This window comes from Ictidomys tridecemlineatus, chromosome 1 (genome assembly GCF_052094955.1).
Source record: "Ictidomys tridecemlineatus isolate mIctTri1 chromosome 1, mIctTri1.hap1, whole genome shotgun sequence".
NCBI lineage: Eukaryota > Metazoa > Chordata > Mammalia > Rodentia > Sciuridae > Ictidomys > Ictidomys tridecemlineatus.
Window position 1 is genome coordinate 151,645,446 of NC_135477.1, and position 12,630 is coordinate 151,658,075.

Sequence of the window (12,630 nt, forward strand, 5' to 3'; positions counted from 1 at the left end):
TGTGTGTCTGACTCCAAGTTCTTAAAAAATATTGGGTTTTGTTGATTCCATTTTTAGCCGAGCTCTTTTAGAACAGGTATATAAACATTAGGAAATAGAAGATCAGGGTTATGATGAAACAGCTTACTGACAACTCAGGATCCTACAATGTGTCGTGTTAATAGATTAGGAGCATGCCTGAGGAGCCAGATTGCCTGGGTTCAAATCCTGGCTATTCCACCTGCCGTTTGTGACTTTGGGCAACTTCTTTGTCTGAGCCTTAGTTTCCTCATTTGTAAAATGGGGGCTAATAATAGCAGCTACCTCATTGGTAGCTGAGAGGGAATTAACTGACTTAGGTATTTGAAATATATTTTAGTATGGCTGGATCCAGGGTCTCAAAATCTGTCCTTAGGAGACCATTTCTCTCTTGGGCTTCCTTTTCTCTATGTTGGCTTTACTCTTTGGCTCCTTTGCGGTGTCATGGATGGCCCCCAGTAGAAAGAGGCGTCACAGGATGGGTCTCATTGGACATCTTTGGTTACATGCTTATTCTATGGCTAGGGGGATTACGTACTCACCCCTGAAAAGGTAAGGAGAGTACAGGACATATCAGTTCTGTCCAAATCTCATGAACTGAGGTGACAGTTTGTGGTAGATGTGACTCCTCCAAGAACATTCAGATGCTGTCAACAGAAGTGGTAGAATGAATACTCAGGTAAAATCCACTACAGCTACCACATGGGAATAGAATAACTTACTCATTAAGATCCTTGCCTTGGGACTCCAGTTCCCAGGAATGGAGTCTCAGTTCCACTATCTAATAATTGTGTGACCATGGCTGGGTCACTTCACCTGTCAACCTGAGTCTCTATGTCCCCATCTGAAAAATGGATGTGATGGTCCACATTGTCAACTTGAATCAACATGAAAACATATTGCTAAGGGACCAGGCAAACTTGGCAGGTGTCGCTGTAATTTGGTGTGGCATGAACTGTAAGGTTTCTGGATTGTTATCTGACCAGCTCCGGGGCAGCTATCCACAGAGAAGGCACCTGGGCTTAGCAGAAAGAGACAAACTACCCTGGGTTCAAATCCTAAATTTGGTACTTACTAACTACATTTTTTTCCCTCCATAAAATGAAGATCATCATTCCTGCCTCCCAGGGTTATTGGGAGAAATGATGAGGTGATCTATAATCAGGGTCCATTGTACACATATGATAGTTGATAGTCAGCACATGCTGGTCTGTAACTAATGATAGATGTGTTCTTAGTACAGTTATTACTCCGGAGTGTGCCAGGAGTCCAGGTGTAAATCTATCAGGGACAGACCATGTGCACAGGAAACAAACACCTGTCCTTCTGGACAGCAGCCAAAGTCCCTGGGAAGGCTTTGTGTATACTGTCCCTTCCCTCTTTTCTTTCAGCTTGGGGTAGGTTCAGCCTCACAGAGGTTCATATTTCACTATTAACTACCCCTGCGGCTCTGTTATCAGCCTGTCTTTCATTTCCACCCCGAGGTTTTCAGTTAGACAATTTGAGCAGAATCTCATCTGGAGTGTGTTAACTGTTCTCCCCCATCCTTGGCAGAGATCTGGGATCAGCTCTGCATTAGAACAAGTTGTAAGTAAACACATATGCATAAATGTGGCCTCTCCTCCAATCACATAGCCTTGTCTTAGAATTGGATAGCTTTAAATCAGAGAACTAAAGAGTGTTTAGAAAATACCTCAGAAATCATTTAATTCAACCAATCCATTTTACAGGAGAGTAAATTTAAAATGTTTGGCAAAATTGCTCATGTCCGTATAGATAACTTGATAATAGAGACAGAGCAGTAAATCAGGCCTCCTGGCTCTTAATCCAAAACTTTTACCATGACAATATGGGTGATTTAATCATTCAGTCACTCCAATAGCACATATTGAATATCTACTATTAGATTTTAGTCTCTATTTTGGGTACTGTTTTTATATTTTTTTAGTTATAGAGAGACACAGTATCTTTATTTTGTTTATTTATTTTTATGTGGTGCTGAGGATTGAACCCAGTGCCACAACCCCAGCCCCAGTCTATTCTGGGTACTGTGAAAACAAAGTTTAATAAAAAATAATCTTTGCTCTTGAAATTCCTACTAACTTTCCATCCATTCTTTTATCCTTAGACCCACCCAATCCATCCATCCATCATCCATTCATCTGTATATTCATGTTTTCATGCAATCCCTGTTATTCATTTGTCTTTTTTGTTGTTGTTGTTCATCTGTTCACCTCACCATTTATCCACCATCTGTTCATTTTTTCCATACATCCATGAATAAATCTGTTTATCTCTTTATTCATCTGACCAGCCATCAATGTGTCTGCAAGACCCAAAGTCTTGGGCTGTGCTAAATATGGAGAAATAAAAACCCAAACAACCTTTACTCTTTTGCTCTTTAGGTTTTACCTCTAGTAGGGAAATGCACACAGAAAGCTGCCTTTAAGGATGTATGAAGAGCTCTTTGTGCATTAAAAGGAGTCTGCAATTTGCCTTTCATTTCTGAGAAAGCTTCATTCAGAGGGTGAAAATAGAGCCACATCTTTGTTAGGAGTTTGCCATTGGGAAAGATGGGGGAGAAACTTCTGGACTGAGGGAACATGGGGGTAAATGCATGAGGGATCTGGTGGGTTTGGGAAGGGAAGGCATTCTGTGTCATTTGGACTCATTCAAAGAGTGAACTGGCTAGTAAATACTTGAGAGGTTGTCTAAGGCTATTTGAAAGTACCTTGAATACCAGACCTGAAGGCGGAAAGGACCTTGAATACCAGACTTGAAGGCGGATTATCATCCTGTGGGTATCTGGAAACCACTGCAGGGTTTTCAGCAAGAAGGTCAGTGAGCATTTTAGAAAGACCACTCTACATGGTTAGATGAGAGAAAGAAAGACTGGTTATATGAAGAGTATTTAAAGCCTGTTCTAACAACCCTGAGAGTTGACATCATGGCCCAAGTCAAGGGATTGGCAGCAGAGATGGAGCCTGTGGGATGGGGTTTGAGTGACATGTGGAGAAAGAGTTAATAGAGATGTCTGATGAAGAGACAGATGACTATGTCATTTGCTTAAAGACCACAGGAAGAAGAAGAGGATTTTGTGGGGTGGGAACAGTAACACAGTCAGTTTTAGACATGCTGCTTTTGAACTATCTGAGGGATAGCTGAGTGTACATCTACAAGGCAGTTATTTATAGGATCCGGAATTTGCACAAGGTGGGACTGGAGGGGACATGGTGAGATGTCCAGGGTGTGGAGAGTGTTGACTGTACACAGAACAGCAGACCAAAGCTGGAGTGGAGACTGGGCCTTGACCTACTTATTGGAGGGGACAGACCTTCTGAATTGTAGTGGGCTGTCCCAAAGAGGGAGTGGAGGAAGGAGTAGAGTTGTATGGACTTTAATTAAACCATGGTAATTCCCATCGTTGACACTGGGGGAACTGAGTGAAGGGTACAGATACGAAACTCTGTATTGTCTTTGCAACTCTTCTGTGGAGTATTATTTCAAAGTAGAAGTTTAAAAAAAAAACTCCACAAAACCAGATGTAGATTGTAGATTGTAGCAGGGCATCCTTTATACATGTGTTGCCTTTTTTGAAAAAATTAATTCCTTTTAGTTATGCATAATATTAGGGTTCATTTTGATATAATTAGACAAACATGAATATAACCTGCTCTAATTCAGTCTCCAGTACTTTCTTTTTCTCTCTCCTCCTCCCTCCCCCTTTCCCTTTCTGCTATTTATTCAGTTTTTTTTAAATTAGTGCCTGTGGATATATATGAAGGCGAGTTTCACTATTGTATATTCATATATCTACACATTGGAAAGTTAGATCAGATTCATTCCACATTCTTCCTTTCCCCATCTCTTCTCCCTCCCCCTCAGTCCCCCTTTTCTACTCCACGGATCTCTCTTCTATTTTTAAAATAGCTTTTATGATATGCAATAGATTATATATAAAGTATATCATTTGGTAGATTTTGACATATTTTTCCTTCATGAAACCCAGCACCACATCAGGGTAGAGAAGATACCCATTTCCCATTAACATTTTTCCATGTTGCTATGTTACTCTTTTTCTCTGCCTGCCCCTGTCAGGCCACCATTGATTGATCTGCTTTGTGTCACTGTAAATTAGTTTGCTTTCTCTAGAGTTTTCTATAAATAGAATCATACAGCATGTACTCTTTTGTCTTTATTCAATTGATACAATTATTTTGAGATTTATTTGCATCTTTTTGCATAAACAATTTATTCCTTTTTATTAGTGTGCAGTATTCCATTGGCTGGATGCCACAGTGTTTTTATCTACTCACCTGTTGATGACTATTTATTTTTTTTCAGTTTGGGGGCTTTATAACAAAGCTTCTATGAACATTTGTATACAAGTCTTTACATGATTATTTCCTTTTTTCTTGGGTAAACACATAGGAGTAGGATATCTGGATCATATGGTAATTGTATTATAATTTTACAATGATGGGGTTGCATTACCTTCAGAAACTCACCAACACTTGTTAGTTATAGTCAATCTTTTAAGTTTAAACCATTCTAATGGGTATACAGTGGTATCTCATTGTGGTTTTTATTTTATTTTATTTTGAGAGAGAGAGAGAGAGAGAATTTTTTTAATATTTATTTATTTTTTTTGGTAGGCATAACACCTTTATTTTATTTTTATATGGTGCTGAGGATCAAACCCAGCACCTCAAGCATGTCAAATGAGCGGCTACCGCTTGAGCCACATCCCCATCATTGTGGTTTTAATTTGCATTTCTCTAAAGACCATGCTTGTTTGCTGTTTGTATATCTTGTTTGGTGAAGTGTCTCTTCAATTGTTTCTTATTGTTGAGTTTCTTATTGTTGAGTCTCTTCAAGTGTTTCTTATTGTTGAGTTTCCAAGGTTCTTTATTTATTCTGGATATAAGTGCTTTATCAAATATATTTTACAAATATTTTCTCCTGTGTGGCTAAACTTTAAAATTTATTTTAAATTTTTGATTTGTTATATATGACAGCAGAATGCATTACAATTCATATTACACATATAGAGCACAATTTTTCATATCTCTGGTTGTACACATCATTGTATTTTTTCAAAAGTATCATTTTAGGAGCATGTTCAGTGTTTAATTTTCATGAAGTTTAATTTTCATGAAGTCTAATTTTTTTTTCTTGTGTGGATTATGTTTTTGGTGTCAGATTCAGAAGATATTTGAAATTATTTGTTACCAAAGGCCAAATAGTTTTTCCTTGTTTTATTTTAGAATTTTTATAATGTTAGGCTTTACACATAGGTTTGATCTGTTAATTAAAAAAAAATTTTTTTTTAGTTATAAAGGGATGCAACACCTTTATTTTTATTTTTTTATTTTTATGTACTGAGGATTGAACCCAATGCCTCACATGTGCTAGGTGAGTGCTCTACCACTTAGCCACAGCCTCAGTCCCATGTTAATTTTTATAGATGATGATATAAATATGGATCCTAATTAATCACTGTGTATACGGATGCCGGTGGTCCTGCCATTCACTGAGAAGATGAATTCTTTTTTTTTTTATACTCTCACATTTATTATAAATGTTTCATTGTTATATAAGGCATACATTTTGGACAAAGTCTTTTCAAAATTTACTACTAGTATGAGTTTTCAGATGTTCAATGAATTTAAAATTTAAACACATTTTGGAAATATTATTTAACTTTTTAGAATTTCTGGGCACAATGAATTCTCCAAAAATAAGCAGTGTTTAAGAAACATGTAGCTACATTTTTTTCCATTTGTATTTTCTCTCACCTGTATGTATCCACAGGTGCTGAGTATTGCTGAATAATTTTTAGAGGCATTGTCACATTGTCAATTTTCACATTTCAAAATTTTCTCTATGCTATGGTTATTGTGGTGAGGATTAAATGTTGTCCCTTTTTTAGAGTAATGGTACAATGGTCTCATTTATAGAGCTTCTCTCCAGTGTGTTTTCTCTGATGCCTAGTAATATATGATATATAATTTAAAATGTTTCTACATTCTCTACATTTAGATGTCTTCTTTCTAGAATAAGTAGCCTAGTGGTGAAAAGAATTGATTTCTTATTAAAAGCTTTGCTGCATTGTTTCAATTTGTAGGGGTTCTTTTCTGTATAAATTCTGTTGTTAATAATGCAAAGTATGTGACAAAGTTTTTACTCAAATATTACACCTTATTTGCCACAGAAGAATTTACACTGGAGAGAAACTTTACAAATATAAGGAATGTGGCAAAGCTTTTAGCAATAAAACAGGCCTTATTCACCACAACAGAACTCACACTGGAGAATAACCTTACAAAAGTGAATAATGTGGAAAAGCTTTTAATAAAAAATAAAACTTTTTTCACCACAGCAGAAGACATCCTGGTGAATTTGAAATGTGAATAAAGTAATAATACATTTAAAGAAAGACTCAACCTTGGGGCTGGGGTTGTGGTTCCGTGGTAGAGTGCTAGCCTTGCATATTTGAGATCCTGGGTTCGATCCTCAGCACCACATAAAAATAAATAAGTGAAATAAAGGTATTGTGTCCAACTACAACTAAAAAATAAGCATTAAAAAAAAAGAAAGACTAAACCTTATTAACAAGAGAATTCTAACATCCATGACGGTTTTAGGTTGATTATGACTGGTTTTTCTCATTGTTCTATTTTTGTGTTTCTTTGCCCCTTTGTAAAAAGTCCACATATGTATGGGTCTATTTCTTGACCCTTTCTTCAGTTTTACTGATCTAAGTGACTTATTTTGATGCCAATTTCACATTATCTTGATTAATGTAGTATTTAAATAATTCTTGAAGTCACGTGGTCCTTGCCTTCCAACTTTGTACTTTTTCAGAGGGTGTGTGTGTGTGTGTGCTCATGTGTGCATGCATTCGTGAATTCTAGCTTCTTTGCATTTCTTTTAGAATTGACTTGCCAATTCACACCAGAAATCTTCCTGATATTTTAATTGGGATTATGTTGAATAAATAGAATGATGTGGGGAGAATTGACATGTTAATAATATGACTGTACTTAACAAGGTATATCTCTAGTTTACAGTTCTTTTAGTACTTAAAATGTGTTGCTCCACAGTCTGTTTCCTTGGTTTCATTGTTTTGGCTGAGAAATCTGTGCTCTTCTTATTTTTTCCTCTATAGATAGCATCCCCTGCATTTTAAGATTTTCTCTTTATTATTGGTTTTGAGGAAATCAATTATGCTGTTTCTTGTTCATAGAGTTTGTTGAGTTTGGATCTGTGGGTTTGTAGTTTTCATTAAATCTAGAAAAATTTGGATATTTTTTCAAGTACTTTTCTGTCCACCCTCCTCTTTGGGAACTCTGGTTGCATGTGTACAAGGCTGCTTGAAGTTGTTCAGTGGTTTACTATATTTCCTCTTAGGTCTTTCATTTTGGACAATTCCTGTTGCAGTGTCTTTAGGTTCACTGATACTTTTTCCTGTGATAACCAATATGCAGTATACTCTTCATCTCAGTGGAGTTTTTACCTGTTAAAAATAAATTAAGTCTATTTTAAAAATATATGTATATACATATATATGTATCTTTCATGTGTCTCATTAACTTTTTGAAAATATATTTCAGAAAATAGTATTATAGTATTAAAATATGAAAATTACAAATGTCTTTCTTTGTTAATTCTAACATCCACATCAGTTTTAGGTTGATTATGACTGATTTTTCTCATTGTTCTATTTTTTACCATATTTTCATGCCTGTTATTCTCTTACTGGGTGCCAAACATGAATTTTTACCTTTTTGGTTGCTGGCTAATTTAGCATTCCTACGTATATTCTTGAGCTTTTTTTTGGAAAGCAGCTAAATTTCTTGAAACCATTTATTTTTTGTATTCTGCATTGAAGACTTGTTGTGTAGGACCAGAGCAGTGTATAGTGTATGGCTAATTAGCCCTTGCTATGAATGCTCAGCTGAGAATTGTATAGAATGCTCTGTGGAGCAGGAGGCATTCAATCTGGCTGGGAGGGACAGACACTGTTCCTGACCTTCAGGTCTGGGAACTCTTCCCTCTACATTAGATAATGCATGCATTGCTCAGGACCCCATCACATATCTCCAGAATTCTCTTTCTGCTTAGCTCTCTTCTCTGCCCTTCACATTCCAGACACCTTGGCTCCTATGTGCTACCCTCTGGGTTGCTTCCCGATCCTGCTTCAAAACCCTGAATTCTTTCCCCAGGCAGTTAGGTGAGGCAGCTATAGGCTCACTTTGTTTTTTCTGTCTCACAGGGATCATTATCTTTTATTGCCTGAGGGCCACCAGCTTGAAACAGTTGTTTCATTTTTTCTTTCCTGGCTCTTTGGTTGGATGGAGAGTGTAAATCCATTCCCCACTACTCCATCATATGGCAGCACAAGTATCCATTACCTTTATGTTACATTATTTTTCTTTCAAAACATGTATTGGGGGCTGGGATTGTGGCTCAGCAGTAGAGCACTCGCCCAGCATGTGCGAGGCATTGGGTTCCATCCTCAGCACCACATAAAATAAGTAAGTAAGTAAATAAATAAATAAAATAAAGGTATTGTGCCCAACTACAACTAAAAAAAAAAAATTAAAACACATATTAAAAGGAAACTTCCTCTGTAACAATAGGGAACAGCTTGACCAAATGTGTTCCTATTGTCTTGGGATTGCTTTACTTCTCAAAGCAAGCCTGTGAGATGGGTTTCCTATCCCATTTTACAGATAAGGAGACTGAGACATAGAGAGGTGACAGAACTTGTTTAAACTCTCACAGTCCTAAAAGGCACAGCCAGGATTGAATCCCTGATCCATTACACTTGCAGTTTTTAGAAGGGAAAAGAGCCCCACGGATGGTTGTTATTGTTATATTTTTTTAAGTATTTTTAGGGGGAGGGGAGGATTGTTGTGCTAGAGAGCAGCATTTCTTAGCTTGCAGGGCCAGTGAGCCTGGGAGTTTAGGGAAGGCCAGGGGATCTCTGTGAGTTTTCTTTCCACTACATCCTTCTTCCACCCACTTTAGAAGCAAGTGTGTCTTCTACCCAATGTCCTTCCAGATAGGAGAATTGGGCTTTTTGCCAAAGCTGTAGATCTGGGGATTTGGAACTTGGCCAGCTTTATGGGTATTCATTGCAAGTGGAGGGGGAGGGAGTGGGAAAGAGGTGGGGTTGAAGAGTACTGATTGCTCCTGTCTGAGTGTGGGGAAAAAAGAGGGGAGTACCAGAAGACCAGAGGAGTGCTTGTGGGAGCTGTGGGTATAGAGCTTGGCACTGGGGACAGGGGCTAGCTGCACTGGCTCCCACTGTCTTAGGGCTTGTGTGGTTATCTCTGCCCCTCCCCTTCGTCTGAGTGAGAAAGGTGGGAAAATGAAATCATGAAGGCATGAGTAGGTGAGGTGTTATGGAGACAGCTTGCCAGGGTGGGCAGCACAGATGACGGGCAGGTGGGGAGGGTGGTGGTGGGAGGAGGATGTACAGATCCAAGCTTTGAGAAACAGGGTGGAGGGCGCTCAGCCTGGATGTACAGAGTTGGGGGCACTGGTGGTGATTTGTAGTGAGACGGCCTTTTGACTGGATTTTTTTTAAAGTGTAAAATGGAATGGAACATAATAGCTCTCATTTATTATGTGCCTACTATATGCTTAGAACCCATTTCACATACATCAACCCATTTCATAACACAATTACCCGATGAGGTAGGTACTATTATTCCATTTACAGCTGTGGAATCTGAGGCTCTGGGATATGGTGGCTGGTTCAAACACCCTTTTTATGCATTTATTTATTCATTTTGAGAGAGATGTGCAGGTTACAGAGCCAGAACCTGCCTAGAAAGAACTCACCCAGTGCCACCTACCCCTACTCCAGGACCTGCCCTTCCACTTGGCCAATTTAGAGTCAGAAGGAGAGGTGGAGATGGGGGCTTGAAAAATAAAACAAGGTATCAAAGATACATAAGATGCCAGAAAAGCTAAGGAAATTTCATTGTATGTTCACATAATAATCCTGTTTAGTAAATACCATTGAGAAGACTTCTATTATTTTGTCTACCCAAGAATAGTTCTCCAATTTCAGGGAAATAGGAGTTGCATACCCAATACTGGTCTACCTGCCTAGGTCTGATATTTGACCCTAGTTTTGCTAGTCGTGATATTCTATTTCCTTCGCTGTGGTAATTAGTTTAAGAATGATTATGTGACTCAAACCAGGCCAACTGTATCCTTTCCTGGGATTTTTTTTTTAAAACTAGATCATGCATACCTGTTGACTCCCTTAGCAAACGGCAATAGTATATCTTCCCCAGATTATCTAACAGACATGTTCCTCACTTTATGGAGACACTGATTTGAAAGAATTAAACCAGACATGACAACAGAAGCATAGAAAAGACAGGAAAGTTTTTTTTTTTTTTTCCTCCTTACCAAAGTCCTGCTTTTTGTTTAGAGAGCTGTGTAGTTCTGCACATTTCGACTCCATCCCCCAGCTCCAGAGAGGCCCACAGGTTGCCTGGTTCCAGTTAGCTCCAGAAACTGCTGGAGATGGGCAGTGCCAGAGCTGATCCAATCAAAATGAATAAAAGACTTACTGAATGCTGAGACACGATTTCTCTTCCTGCTGGATAAGACCTAAGAAACACCTGGCTGCCTAGTGAGCATCCATCAGGATCAGTTAAGTAAGCCAGTCTTGGGACAAAGTTGATACTTGTAGTGGAGAGACAAGCCAAGATTCTGAATCTAGCAAGTACATCAGTTTTCCTTGAATCCCATTCTCCTTCTGGATGCTCCAGATATGGGAATCATAAATATCCTCTGTGGTTTAAAATATAACTACAAATTTCTCAACTGACCAGTTAATGTTGATCCTATTTGAGTCCTGGTTCCAGTCAGCTCAGAAGCTGGGAGCTTCCTTGTCCACTGTTTTGCTATATGAGTCATTATACTTATTATTTTGCTTTTTTTTCTTAAAATAAATTTTAAGGGGGCTGGGATTGTGGCTCAGTGGTAGAGCACTTGCCTGGCATGTGGGAGGCACTGGGTTTGATTCTCAGCACCATATAAAAATAAATAAATAAGATGAAGGTATTGCATCTATCTACAAACCCACAAAAAATTTAAAAAAAATTTTAAATGTAAAGAAAATTTAAAAACATGCTGTAAGTCTGCCATATCCATATGTCTGCAGGATCAACCATGGATGGTTGAATTGCTAAGGGAGTCAACAGGGCTGTCTGATCCAGTTTAAAAAAAAATCCCAGGAAAGGATATGATTGGCCTGGTTTGAGTCACATGCTCATGCCTAAACTAATTATCATAGCCAAGGAAATAGAATGTCATGTTGGCAAAACTAGAGTCAACCACTGATAGAAAATATTTTTTAAAAATTGCATCTATACTGAACATGTGCAGATGTTTTTCTTGTTATTATTTCCTACATAATACAGTATAACAACTGTTTACATGGCATTTACATTTCATTGAGGATCATAAGTCATCTAGAGATGATTTAAAGTATATGGGAGGGCTGGGGTTGTGGCTCGGAGTGCTTGCCTACCGAGCGTGAGGCACTGGGTTCAATCCTCAGCACCACATAAAAATAAAATAAAGATATTGTGTACACATATAACTAAAAAATAAATATTTTTTTAAAAATAAAGTATATGGGAGGAAGTTTGTGGGTTATAGGCAAATATTATAGCTTTTAAAATAAGGAACTTGAGTATCCTTAGATTTTGATATCTGCAGGAAGTCCTAGAACCATTTCCTGGTGGATTATGAAGGGCAACTGCATACAGAAGTAGATAGAATAGTATAATGCATGCATTCTCAACCAAGGTTGAGAGGGGGTGACGGGGGCAAAAATTTTGTTCTTGAGGAAGGAGTGAATAAATCTTGGCTATCTCAATGGTTTTTGGTCTCCAAAGGACCAAGTACATAGGTACACAGTGTATCTATTTATTGAAATTTCAGATATGGGGAATTAATTATAAAAAAATGTACCAAAAGGCTCTTAGGGGAATGATAAATGAAAAATATGTTGAGAAACACTAGTGTAATGAACCCCACAAATCTATTATTCAGCTTTGACAGTTATCAACTTACAATCAATCAACTTGTTTCAATTATGCCCTGCGTGTTCCCAGCTGTGTTATGAGGAAGTGAATCACGTAGCATATAATTTTACCCATAATTACTCCAGCATGAATCCCCAAATAGGATTCTTTAAAAAAATGTAACCACACCTAGAAAAAATTTTTAAATTTCCTTAATATCATGAAATACCTAGTCAGCACTCAAATTTCTAACTGGTAATCTGAATCAGATCCAAACCAGGTTCATTATTATTAGTTGATAGTCCAATTTTTTTTTTAACCTAAGGTTCCCCATGTTTTATTTTCTTTTTTTCCTATAGCTTACTTGTTGGTTGGACACACTGGGTCATTTACCTTTATAGTTTTCCAGTCTGGATTTTGTGAATTTTATTCTGAGAGTATCACTTAACATGTTTCTCTGAGCTTTAATCAAAGTTAAATCAACTTTATTGAGGTATGGTTGATATATAATTAACTGCCTGTATTTTAAGTATTCAGTTTTATAAGCTTT

General features: G+C 37.6%; 1 long non-coding RNA gene across 1 annotated transcript; it reads right to left on the reverse strand.

Annotated features, from left to right (window-relative positions):
• Positions 1 to 4,200: 4,200 nt before the first annotated feature.
• Positions 4,201 to 10,960, reverse strand: LOC144377745 (uncharacterized). Its single transcript, XR_013438788.1, has 2 exons — positions 10,453 to 10,960; positions 4,201 to 7,537 (listed from the first exon to the last, which is right to left on the reverse strand). It is a non-coding gene; the product is annotated as an uncharacterized LOC144377745 (long non-coding RNA).
• Between the last annotated feature and the right edge of the window lie 1,670 nt (positions 10,961 to 12,630).